Genomic DNA, 12,672 nt, shown 5'->3' on the forward strand with positions numbered 1-12,672 from the left:
CGACTCTACTTATAAGAGCTCAAATGCATGCAAACACCAAACCACATCAAAGCTATAAACTGATGTAGTTAAGCTGTAAAGAGCAGTTAACGATTATATATAGCATTCCGGTCAGCATGTCCCCTGGGGACAGGGTGGATATATTGTTTAAGGAGAGATATCAAATCATGTGTAAGTGGAAGACTACTCAGCTATTGAAAACAAGGCATCATGACTTTTGCAGGCAAATGGATGGAACTAGAAAATATCATCCTATGTGAGATGACCTAGACCCAAAAAGACATGCATGCATGGTATGTACTCCTAAGTGGACATTAGCCATAAAGCACAGGATACCCATGCTACAATCCTCAGACTCAGAGAATCTAAATAACAAGGAAGGCCCAAGGGAGGATGCTTGAATCTCACACAGTAGGGGAAATAAGATAGACATCGGAGGTGGATGGAGGAGAGAACTGAGTGGGAGAGGGGAGGGAGATCAGGTGTAGGGAGAGCAGAGGAGAGAGAACAAAAATCAGTGGTGGGCAAGGTGGTGGGAGGAGGCATCTCTAGGATATGCCAGAGACCTGGGATAGGGGGCCAGGGAGCCTATGGGGGGGTGACTCTAGCTGAGACTCCTGGCAGTGGGGGATGTGGATCCTCAAGTGGCACCAAATCCTGTAGTCAGACAGGATGCCCAGTAGAGAGATAAGAACAGCAAACACACTCATGAAACCAAATTGAGACCCATCCCATGGACAAGAGCCAGTCCCAGACACTGCTAATGATACTGTTATACTTGCAGATAGGATCCTAGCATAACTGTCCGCTGAGAGGCTCCACCCAGCAGCTGACTGAAACAGAGACCCAAGGCAAACAGTAGAGGGAGCTTGGGGAGTCTTGTGAAAGAGTTGGGGGAAGGATTGAGGGACCCAGAGGTTATAGGAACCCCACAGGAAGATCAACAGAGTCCAGTAACCTGGACCCTTGGGGGCTCCCAGAAACTAAACCACTAACCAAAGAGGGAGTGTGGCTTGGACCCAGCACCCACACAGACACAGACACAGACACACAGACACACAGACATAGACACAGACACACACACACACACACACGAACACGCACATGCACACATACACACACATGCACACACACACACACACACACACACACACACACACACACGTAGCAGATGTGCAGCTTGGTCTTCATGCGGTCCCCTGACAACTGGAGTGGGGGCTGTGACTGAATTTGTTGCCTAACTGTGGATCCCATTCCTCTAACTGGGCTACCTTGCTTGCCTCCGTGGAAAAGGATGACCCTAGCCTGCAGTGACTTGATGTACCAGGGTGGGGGGATACCCAAGGGAGATCCCCCCCTTTCTGAGATAAGAAGGGGAAGGGGAGGAGCTATGTGTGTGTGTGTTGAGGGGGGGTGACTGGGACAAAGGAGGGCTGATATTGGGAAATAAAGTGAATAAATAAACAATTAATGAAAAACAATTAATGAAAAAAAGCAGTGTGCAAAGTCAGGAATATATATGTCTGCCTTACCAGTCTGTTCGAACTGCTCATTATATGCACTGTATTCCTAAGAGCAACAAACCTACCAACTCGAGGCTGGCAGGATGACTCAGTAAGCCACCCAGCCTGAGGTGGATCCCTGAGACTCACAGGACAGAAGGAGGGAACCAATTCCACATTCACGCACTAAATAAATACGTAATTTTAAAATTGTCTTCAAAGCACAGAACGTCTAAGAAGCAATGTGCACCACCCCCTTTTAAAAAGCAACCGTGAAGCTTAGCTGGGCGCTCTGACAGGAGACGACTGAAGACTATATCCGTGGGTCGGGAAACCCCATCTATTTATTATTTCATAAATGCAATCCCAAATGGAAGGTTAATGATACGTGTAGAAACGGCAATGAAATTATTGTAGATTTCATATAGAATAACGAATAACAAGCATAGCCAAGGGGATCAGGAACGAGGGTTTGCGTGTCCAGACACTAACCTAAAGTCACAGTGAGGGCAAAGCAAGGTGTACGGTGCATGTCTGTGATCCCAGCACAGGAGGTAGGGACACAGGAGGACAGAGCTGAGAGCCATCCTCTGCTACAGAGTGAATTCTAGGCCATCGGGGCCACACAGTCAGGCCCAGTCTAAAAAAAAAACAACAAAAGAGGGGTTGGGATTTAGCTCAGTGGTAGAGCGCTTGCCTAGCAAGCGCTTAAGGCCTGGGTTCGGTCCCCAGCTCAAAAAAAAAAAAAAAAAAAAAAACAACAACAAAAGATAAAGTGACAGAAGAGGAAAAACAACAGATTCAGAAAAAACAAAACAAAACAAAAAACAGAAAGCCTGGAAATTTGCATGTTTGTATACTACATAGCAAAGCTGACAGTCCACGTCAGTCAGAAGGAGGAGAAAAGGACCCATCAAATCTATTAACTCTGGTTACTGTACCCGGGGATTGAGGGATGTGGGAGGAAGGAAGCTCTCAACATCTGTCTTTTATAATTGATTTTTTAAAAAATTTATTTATGGGGCTGGAGAGATGGCTCAGTGGTTAAGGGGTTGGGATTTAGCTCAGTGGTAGGCGCTTGCCTAGGAGGCGCAAGGCCCTGGGGTCGGACCCCAGCCCCAAAAAAAAGAACCAAAAAAAAAAAAAAAAAAGAGCACTGACTGCTCTTCCAGAGGTCCTGAGTTCAATTCCCAGCAACCACATGGTGGCTCACAATCATCTGTAATGGAATCCAATGCCCTTTTCTGGTGCGTCTGAAGACAGCTACAGTGTACTCACATACATAAAATAAATAAATAAATCTTTAAAAAAAATTATTTATATGAGTACACTGTCATTCTCTTCAGACACACCAGAAGAGGGCATCAGAGGGAGACACTGCCTTTGTTGGAATCCGCACGGCTTCGTTGGAGGAAGTTCCTCACTAGGGGTAGGCTTCGAGGTTTCAGAAACTCAAGCCAGGCCCACAGGCTTACTCTTCCTATTGCCTGCATATCTGAATGTAGAACTCCCAGCTGTCTCTCCAGCACCATGTCTGCTTACATGCTGCCATGATCCCTGCCGTGACAACAATGGACTGAACCTCTGAATGGTAAGACAGCCCAAAGTAAATGTTTTTCTTCAGACGAGATGCCGTGGTCATGGCGTCTCTTCACAGCACTAGAAACCCTGACTAAGACATGCTCTTAAAATGGATGAACTTGGGGTTGGGGATTTAGCTCAGTGGTAGAGTGCTTGCCTAGCAGGCACAAGGCCCTGGGTTCGGTCCCCAGCTCCAAAAAAAAGAAAAGAAAAAAAAAATGGATGAACTTAAAAGAAAATGGACGAACTTCATAATACATATTCCTCAGAGACTGACAATAATAGAGTACTTGACTGCATGCCCAAGGTGTGCTGGACACACAGACACACACATACACAGAGACAGACAGACAGACAGACACACACACACACACACACACGCACACTCGAGTGTGCACATGCACACACACACACAGACACACACATACGAGTGCCCACACACATGCACACATGTGCACACACACACACACACACTGCATCCACAGTGCTCCTCCTTTCCAAGCTTTGGAACCCATGAATGCACCGCCCAGGCCCCTGTGACATTTCTCCTTGGTTTCAGCCGGCATTGTATGCTTTACTTTTCATTGTTTATCTCTCCCATTAAATCACAGCCCATCAATGAGAGGGGCTGTCTCCATCACAGTGAGCACGCAAGTCAAATCGAATGGTCACCTTGTCATGATGGAGATCTTTAACTCTGAGATGCTGCATCTTGGTGAAGCAGAGGATCCATTGCCAGTGACTTAGGACCCGCAGAAGAGCAAATCTCACAAAGCCTAGCACCAAGTCAACCGCTCAGATGGGCCACACCCAAAGACAAAACCACATCAACTGGTGAATAGGCAAAACCACTACTGACAGAACAGGGCACCAATTGCAGCTCTCTTCCTCGACTGGCAAACACCAGCAGCTTCATAACTGTGCCACAATGGTCATGGGGACATGCGACTGACGGCCCAGGGTCTAGGGAGTGCTTTACGTAAGGTGTCCACACAGTACCTGCAGTCTTACATAAGGCACTCGGGTATTTTTAGCAGCATGGAAATGCAGTGCGAACAGAGGGGCGCTCTTGAAGCACAGCTGGGACTCTGCAGTCTGCCTCGGGCCTTGCAATGCTCTTTTGCTGGCAGCTCGCTCTGAGGACTGAGGTCTGAGGTCTGAGGTCTGGGCCTGGGGCTCTTAGAACATCCAGACACAGATCCTGTACTTACTTCCTCCAGGAAGACCCAACCCATGACAACTAGCCGGTGTGGATACATGTACCCTCACCCGTTCACCCCTGGCCCATCATGGGAGCAAGATGGGGCAGTGTCCATGACAAGTAGCCACTGCTAGTTAAATGAGGTCCCCTATAGACAGAGCCAGTGCTGTGCAAACAGCACAAGCAGAGCTAACTCTGGCTCTCCCAGCACACCTATCCCCAAGTCAACTCCTTCTAGGACATGGATATCCATTCTCATGTCACCTCCCATGTGTCACCAAAAGCCAAGGTTGTAGGTAAAGTCGGTGAGGTGAAAGGCATGGCCCTTCTGTAAGAGTTATGTCACCTCCCATGTGTCACCAAAAGCCAAGGTTGTAGGTAAAGTCGGTGAGGTGAAAGGCATGGCCCTTCTGTAAAAGTTATGTTCACACCCTAGGGTTATGCACACTGCAATCCTTCTGTTCTAATATATATATATGTATATATATATATGTATATATATATATATATGACTTATCTATTTTATATATGTGGGTACACTGTTGCTATCTTCAGACACACCAGAAGAGGGCATCGGATCCCATTACAGATGGGTGTGAGCCACCATGTGGTTGTTGGGAATTGAACTCAGGACCTCTGGAAGAGCAGTCAGTGCTCTTAAGCACTGAGCCATCTCTTCAGCCCTCTGTTTGAGTATATTGTATTGAAGTATACTGTATACACGAAAGGACACACAAGTGGATTCTGGGTTTAGGGCATAGCTCAGTTGTTGAGTCTTTGTTTCCATGCACAAGACCCTGAGTTCTGTCCTCAGCAAGGGGGTTTGGGATTGATAAATTCGGATGGTATAAACACAACACTTGACCAATCAAATTAAAAGAAAAGAAATTTGGTGAGACCAAGGCAAGAGGATTGCTTGAACCAGAGTTCAGGGCCAACCTGGGCTACGAAGCAGGCTCTGCAGCTATCCTCCCACCTCTGGGGTACCACTATATTAGCTTATAGCTCTCTCTAATTTCTGCTTGTGTGACTCATGTGGCTGTTAGCTGCTCGTTCTCACTGCGGTGGTGTTCTAGTGTCTACATTTGCCCTGGTGTCTAAGGACTCCAAGTCCTTTCTAGTTTAATTGGTTATTTACCGGTGCTCATCTGAACCCTCTCTGAACATGCCTTTCCACTTAGCTTCTTGCCCACAACGAGGCACTGATACAGTGTTGAAAACGACTGCTCTACACCTTGAATCTTAGAGAAGCTGTTCTGTTCCGCCTCCCTGTCCAGCCTTTCAGTCTTAGAGCATAGCCCTTCCATTGGCCACACAGCAGCACACAGAGCCTTAGCCACAAGGGCAGACACTCCAGGACTGAACACCTCCATCGTGTACTTGCTGTGTGTTATCTGACCAATGCTTCACTTCTCTGGGGCATCAGTTTCTTACCTACAAGACGGGGATGTTGTTAATATTCCCTCGGCAGAGAATTGAATAAGGAAACTGCATCTGGGAGCACTTGGTTCGTATTTCTTTCTTTTCCTTCTTTATTTTTTGTTTAAAGGGTTTTTTTATGACATTTATTTTTATATGCATTGATGTTTTGCCTGTATGTATGTATGTATGTATGTATGTATGTATGTATGTATATGTGTGTGAGAGGATACCACACAGTGGAACTGGATTTACAGTTGTGAGCTCCTGTGTGGGTGCTGGAAATTGACCCAGGTCCTCTGGAAGAGCATCCAGTGCTCTTAACTGCTGAGCCATCTCTCCAGCCCCACATTTGGCCAATATTAATAGCTTGTCAACACTGCCCAAAGTATCCTTGTCTCCCTCATACCTCCGAGGCGCCCTGTTCTTGATGATGTCTGTGGACAAGGCCTGTAGACAGCAGCTGAAGAAAACTGGCTTGCCCTCCCCTGGAGCCTTTGCTGTACCTCTTTCCTGACAAGCATCCAAGACGGCATAGCTTTTACCCATGGAGTGCTGGGTATCGCTCATAAATGTGACCTAAGCCGGGGTCATCACCCTGCGGTCATCACTAATGGTGTGCCAGCTGCCTGGCCACAACCTGCTGGGACACAAACACTACCCAGAAGTCACTGGCTTGAAGAAACAAAAGAATTTAATATCTACGCAAAAGGAAAGCGGAGCGGAATATTTAATTACTTCAGGCAGCGAACACAGAAAAAGCCCCTCCAAGCACATAGTGCAGAGACCTAGGAGCAGGAGACTTGGGCCTCACACTACTGGTTGCTATGGTAACAGGATTTCACAGCAGGAGCTCATTTTCCTATGACAGTGGCCTGCAAGGGAAGGGAAAGGGGGCCTCCTAAAGAAACTTAGTTGAAGGTTCAAAATGGCGACTGAAATTGTCCTTAGGGGATGGGCACTCAGGGACCTCTGGAAGGGCAGACCTGAGGACTCCCACTCCACCCCCAACAGAGCTCTCTATTCCAAAACTCTAAAGACTGATCAGAAACAGCATATTGCCAGGGCCTCTCTGACTGATGTCACAGCCTCTGGAGACAAGGATCCCATTGCCTGTTGGTCTGTTATCAAGTCCTTTCCTAGAGTCCAGAAGAGTCCCAAGTATACCAGTATACCACACCTGCACACCAGGGCCAGAGGCTGAGGGATGTGGGACACACACACCTTCAGGGCAAACAACAAACCCTTGTATCTAAAGACAGCTTGGAGCCCGAGGGACTGAATTCCACCTCAGCTCTGCCCACCCGCACATGAGCTGTGTGAATCAGACTGGTCCCTGGCCCTCTCTGAGCTTGCTCGCTTCCTGATAGGCGGAATGGAGACAATACTCTTGATATCTACCTCTCTGAGTGCTTTAGGAACTAAACACCAGTGAAGGCCTAGACCCCTTGGTACAGTGCCCAACTCAGGATACAGAATGCCCACTCTTGCTTAAGAAGCCAACAGCACAGAATGCTCAGAATTTAAATGGCACAGAACACAATGTGACCAAGCTATTCAAGGGCCGAGAGGAGCAGAAAGTGAAGAAGCTGGAAGAATCAGCAGTTCTCTGAGGGATTTAGTTTGAGCAGGGCTCCAGGCATGGGATGGAAAGTTCTCGGAAACCCAGTTCACTGAACGCCTACAGGATCCAGAAGAAAACAAAACAAAACAAAACAAAACAAACCCAAAAAAACAAAAAACCCAAAAAACCCAGAGAGGCTGCCGTCAGGAAATGGCACGACGGCTGTGGATAAGGATGCAGAGTTAGGAAAAGGATCCTGGATCGGTAGGATTCCAGACAGGAGGATCAAGCTTTCTTAGGCAACAGCACCTGAGCCAAGAAGTACAGGGAGGGACAAGGGCGGCTGACTGTGAGGGGGAAGAGAGAAGGTTCAGGATTGGAAACCAATGTAAACAAAGCACAAGGACTGAAAGGCCGAGAACCCAGCAAAGGAGCTGGCCCTGAAAGGCCTGAGGAAAACTGGAGACTCTGAGTATTTCTTAGGGGTCAATGACTGGGTCAAGAGCTGCTCCTTCTAGAGGTGACATGTCAGATTGTTTGCCTCGATTGTGGGCTGGCAGCGGAAGTCTGTATTATAGCCTACACCGTACCAGGTCAGGGCCAGCCAGTCCCAGAGGGAGAGGCAGGACCCCTCAGAGGCAAATGTAGTCTGATAGAATGAGAAGGACTCCTGTCTGAGACACCCGTCCAGACTCAGACTATCTTTGAATGACTGTGGGGCACCCCAAAGAAAGCCTGGACAGAACTAGACACGTGGTAGTGTGACCAGGGAGCCTCCCCAAGACCACAGCGTGAGAAGCCATGAACTGGGCCTGGCAGACAGAAGCAAGAAAAGAGGACTGAGAAAGGAACATCTAGGGAAGAACAAAAGGGAGAGAGACCTGCCCAGAAATAAAGATCACCAGTAGGGAAGGCTGCAAAATAGACACCTACCCACCCCCACCCCCGCGATGGGTAAGAGTTTGGGACATGAGGGAGGGAGGCTCGCAGGAAAGCCAGTTAGCAACTTCGGCTAAGAGGCAGGACAGCCGTCTGGGTTGCAAGGTTAGGGAGGAGGATAGCAGCAGGTGCAGAGCACTTGTGGAAAATGTGAAGGTGAGAGCACTGCTTACAGCTCACCTCACCGTTCTGTTTTTTGACAGTTGGGAGCCAAGTGGCTGTCAGAGGCAGCGATGGAAGGCTCAATCTCTCCGGGTGGGGGCGAGACTGAGCCTGAACTACATAGGGGCTGGCTTCTCCAAGAGGCTTTCGCCTGGCTCTGAGGCCTCAGGGACGCCCCTCTCCTCCCCTGCCCTCTCCTCTGCTGCTGCGAGCTTGCCTCAAAGCTTCCCTGCTGCACAAACCAAACGACAGCGACTTTTCACCTGGATCCCATTGGCTCAAATCTCACTGAGATCGGGTTTCAACTTTCAGCATCCCAACTTTCCCCAGGGGGACCGCTAAGGTGTATCAGACACACGGGTGGAAAATCGAATCGCTCTGCCCTGCTCCACCTCGGAGTTCGCAGACGGCCTGAGACCCCTGGGAGAGGGCAGGGAGGGTAGCCATCCTGAGCTGCGGCGCCCTACATGGATTGAAACACTCCCCCAAACCTGTCTGACCGCGGGGAGAGGGCTTCCAGGAGCAGAACCAGTTCGCACGGAGGATACCCTCCACCCTGCACTTGCACACCCAAGGGCTCCACGTGCCTTCGGATTCCAACTCCTGAACCTCGGCCAGCCCGTTTGAGCCGAGCGTCCAGGGTCAAGGACACCCCACACAAACGCCAATCACCGAAAACATTGGATCCCGCCCGCCCCACCCGGGCTGGGCACTGAGGTACCGCGACGCGGGGCACCACCTGCAGGCCCCTCCCTCCGCCCGCGCGCGCTCGCTGGACTCCGCACTTGTTGACTGACTCGCGGGCGCGCTCGCCCCAGCGCCGCCTGCTGTCCGCACATCCCGCGCCCCTCCCCCACCGGCGCCCGGCGCCCGGCGCGGCTCCGCGCCGGGGACACACCCGGGGCCAAGCAAGGTACACCGTCCGCTCCGGGCTGTGGGCTAAACCCCACGAGCGAGAGCGCGCCGGCGGAGCGGACCGCAGCGCTGTCCCGGGACAGCTCCCGTGCAGCCCGGAGTCTCAGGCAACGAAGAGAGAGGGCGGGCAAACCCAGGAGGGCAGCTGGGCGCCAGGCCCTGCCCGCGCCCCAACGGTGCTCAGGAACGGTCCCCACCCCAGGTTCCAACATCTCCAGGATCTGAGCTATAGCTCCAGGGCCATCGCGTGCACGCGCTCTGGCCCCCATCTTGGAGCCAAACACACACACCGTGGCCCCCGAGAAACTGGGCCCCGGAAAGGGGGGGTGGCCCCACTTTAGCTACACTTACCTGGGGCTTCGCCCCGGCCGGGCGCGCTCCCTGGCTGCCCTCTGGCGGCCACCTCAGGTACCCATCGCGCGCCCCGCCCCGGTCCGCCCCTCTCTGACCTGGGACCTGTTCCTGCCGGCTGAAGAGCCCTGGCCTGAGGCCATCTGATAAGCACCATCCCCTTTAGATGGCTCTTCTTGGCACAGAGTGGATCACGAGGGCTCCTTTTAGTTACAGATAACGAACAGCTCCGTCTTTTCGCTAAGGAGCTTCAAGCCTCTTCTAGCAACCCCAGGAGGCAAAAGATAGGGTTTCTGGAAACCTAACACTAGTTGGTGCTCAATGTGTGTGTATGTGGAATGAATGATTGGAGGAGGCGCGAATGGATGCTACAGTCTGCAGAGGAAGCAGCCACCCAGAGCCTAAGCTCTCGTCTGCTTTGTCTTGATTCTGCAAGTTCAAAATGAATCAAACTGTATTCATTTACAGCCACTGTAAGCCTGAATGGTGCATCCAAGTGGAGTGGAGACATCTCTCCAGCCCCTTAGACTAAACGTTTAAGAAAAACTAAATTCCCGAGATGGCCTTGGACATTAGTAGCCAGGTGAAGAGCCTGGGACTCCTGGTTGCCGTATTAACTCAGCAGTCCCGATTAGTCCCTGGGTCGCATCGACTTTCGTCTGGATTCTGATCTTCCCTGTGGGAAATGTGATCTTGTGTGAATCTGTGCGACTTGCCAGGAAACGTCCTGCAGTAGAGATGTTGTATAGCTGCCCTAGCCGTTAGGAACAAGGGACTGAATGTGTAACTTCTTTTAATTTGACTTAATATACATCACTGTGTATCAGGCAGTGAAGTCTGAGCTTCAGTCTTTCTGTGCAGGAGGGAGAGGAGAGTGAGGACTGAATGCAGGGAAAGCCCCTAACCCAAGGCTGGCTCTTGTAAAAGTCAAATAGTGAGACATCTTGGTGATGTCATCGGCTCCACCCTGGTCATTTCCCTACTCCTCATCTCAAGGATGCAGGGCTAGCTGTCCACCCACAAGCTCCCTTCTAGGATTCACTCACAATACAGCATGCATAACCTGTACTGGGTTTCTGAGGTGACCCAGCCTCTCTTAGAAAAAGCAGACCGTGAGAAATTGGTTGATTCCCCGATTGCCTTGGGAGGTACCTTCTTTAGTTAGTGCTTTAGCATGCAAAGGGTTTCCTCCTCCAACAGACAAGGCTTCTAGCAGGTCCTCCTGGTACTTCAGCTGTGTACTTGGGTCAGAATGAGGACTCTTGCCAGTTTCCTTAAAGCTTTACTTCCTAAGTATCTCACACAGGGCCCCCCCAGCAGCAACACAACCGTCCTTATACAACCAACTGTCCTTGTTTGGCTGTTTCCTGGGGCATCTTGTATATGAAAGGAGACACAGCCAAGGCCTCCTGTCCTGCTCCTGTGTGAAATGGCCCCATCCTCACTGGTGGCTCCCACATGCCCACTGAGTGGGAAGGGGGACATACTTCCGTGTGTGTGTGTGTGTGTGTGTGTGTGTGTGTGTGTGTGTAAAAGGGCCCACAGATGTGAATATATACGCCATCTTAGGCCTATCACCAGCTGCATGGGTTCTTGCTTCAAGTCCTTTTATCCTTGCCAACTCTTCCTTCCATGTTGTAGGGGAGCCCTCCACATCCACTTGGCAAAACTCACAATGGCCTCATCCTTTTTGCTCTTTGATCCAAGCAAACTTTTCTTTCTTAGAATGGAGTACAGATGGGGTCAGAGTGTAGCTCAGTGGGCAGAGTGCCTTTCATCTTTAGCTTGAGAGAAGAAACAAAAACCAGGGCGTAGGGTCTAGTTGAAATCCCAGATCAAGGCGGGAGGATCACAAGTTCAAGGCCATCGATGTCACCCTGGACAAAATGAGCAGTAGAGCAAAGATCTTGTCAAAACGAAACAAAAGAAGACCATGGGTTCATTGTTTAGACCCTGTATCCCTGGCTGGCCTCGAGCTCTGTGTGTAGCAGAGGGCCCTCTTGAACCTCAGACCTCTCGCTTCTACCTTCTTAACACTGAGATTTCAGGCCTGTGCCACCAAGGGTTTGTGTGGTGCTTGAACTCAAAGGCAGAGTCTGTGTGTGCTAAGCAAGCACCTTATGGACTGAGTCCCATCCCCAGCCCTTCCCCTCACCAGCTGCAAACCCACCTGTTCTCTAAAGAAGGCAGACTCCTCACTCACTGTCAACAATGCCACTGTTTTGCAACAGAGTAATTATGTTGAGGTACCAGGGACACAGGTGAGCAAACTGGGACAGCTTCTGCTCCCCAAGAGCTTTCCCAGCAAAGACGAGCATGGCCTCAGACAAGTAAGGGAACACAGGTGTCTGGCTAGCTAGGACATTCCCTCCACCTCCCAACTCCAAGCTCCCAGTAAGATGGATAGATGATAAGGACCTTTGCTAAGACTCCCTGAGAGACCAAGCTGGTCCTTGGACCTTAACTCCCCAACCCCTACCCCACCCCTGCTGCCGCTGAGAGCTGCTGACTGAGTTCCCTGGGAGGAAGTTATGAGCAAGCAGGCTCATCTTTAAGGCCCTCTGTGCATCCCCCTTCACCCTCACATCACCAGAAAACTCTTCCAGGGCCTCCAGGATGCCTGCAAGGGCAGCTTCCTGGCAGAATGTCATCGGAACTGCTACCCCTTTGAAGCAGAGTCTGTGGAGAGGCGATGTTTTTGAGACTTGGGCCTCTATCATGAAGCTTAGGATAGGCACGGAGGTAGAGCAGGGCCACTGGGCCACCACACTGTTGTCGTTTTCAGCAAGGGACCCCTTTATCAGAAGGTCATCCTGTTCATTGTGAGCTTTTAGCAGCATCCCTAGTCTTTATGTACTAAGCAGCCATACAGACCCACTTCTGCCACTCGGGTTATGTCAATAAAAAGTGCCTCCAAACATTGTTAAATGTCCTCTGGGAGTCACCTTCCTCCCACTCCAACACCCTTCCTCAGTGAGAACCAAGTACCCAGGGCCGCTTTCCAGGCTGGCCAATTAAGGAAGGGAAGGTGAGGAGCT

General features: G+C 50.4%; 1 protein-coding gene across 1 annotated transcript in view; it reads right to left on the reverse strand.

The window, feature by feature from the left end:
• Window positions 1-9,718, reverse strand: part of Rph3al (rabphilin 3A like (without C2 domains)) — a 143,431-nt gene extending 133,713 nt beyond the window's left edge. The window contains exon 1 of the mRNA XM_032913606.1: window positions 9,635-9,718. The gene's annotated coding sequence lies outside the window, so the exon portion shown is untranslated. The remainder of the gene's footprint in view (window positions 1-9,634) is intronic.
• Window positions 9,719-12,672: the final 2,954 nt, after the last annotated feature.

This window comes from Rattus rattus, chromosome 9, assembly GCF_011064425.1.
Source record: "Rattus rattus isolate New Zealand chromosome 9, Rrattus_CSIRO_v1, whole genome shotgun sequence".
NCBI classification, from domain to species: domain Eukaryota; kingdom Metazoa; phylum Chordata; class Mammalia; order Rodentia; family Muridae; genus Rattus; species Rattus rattus.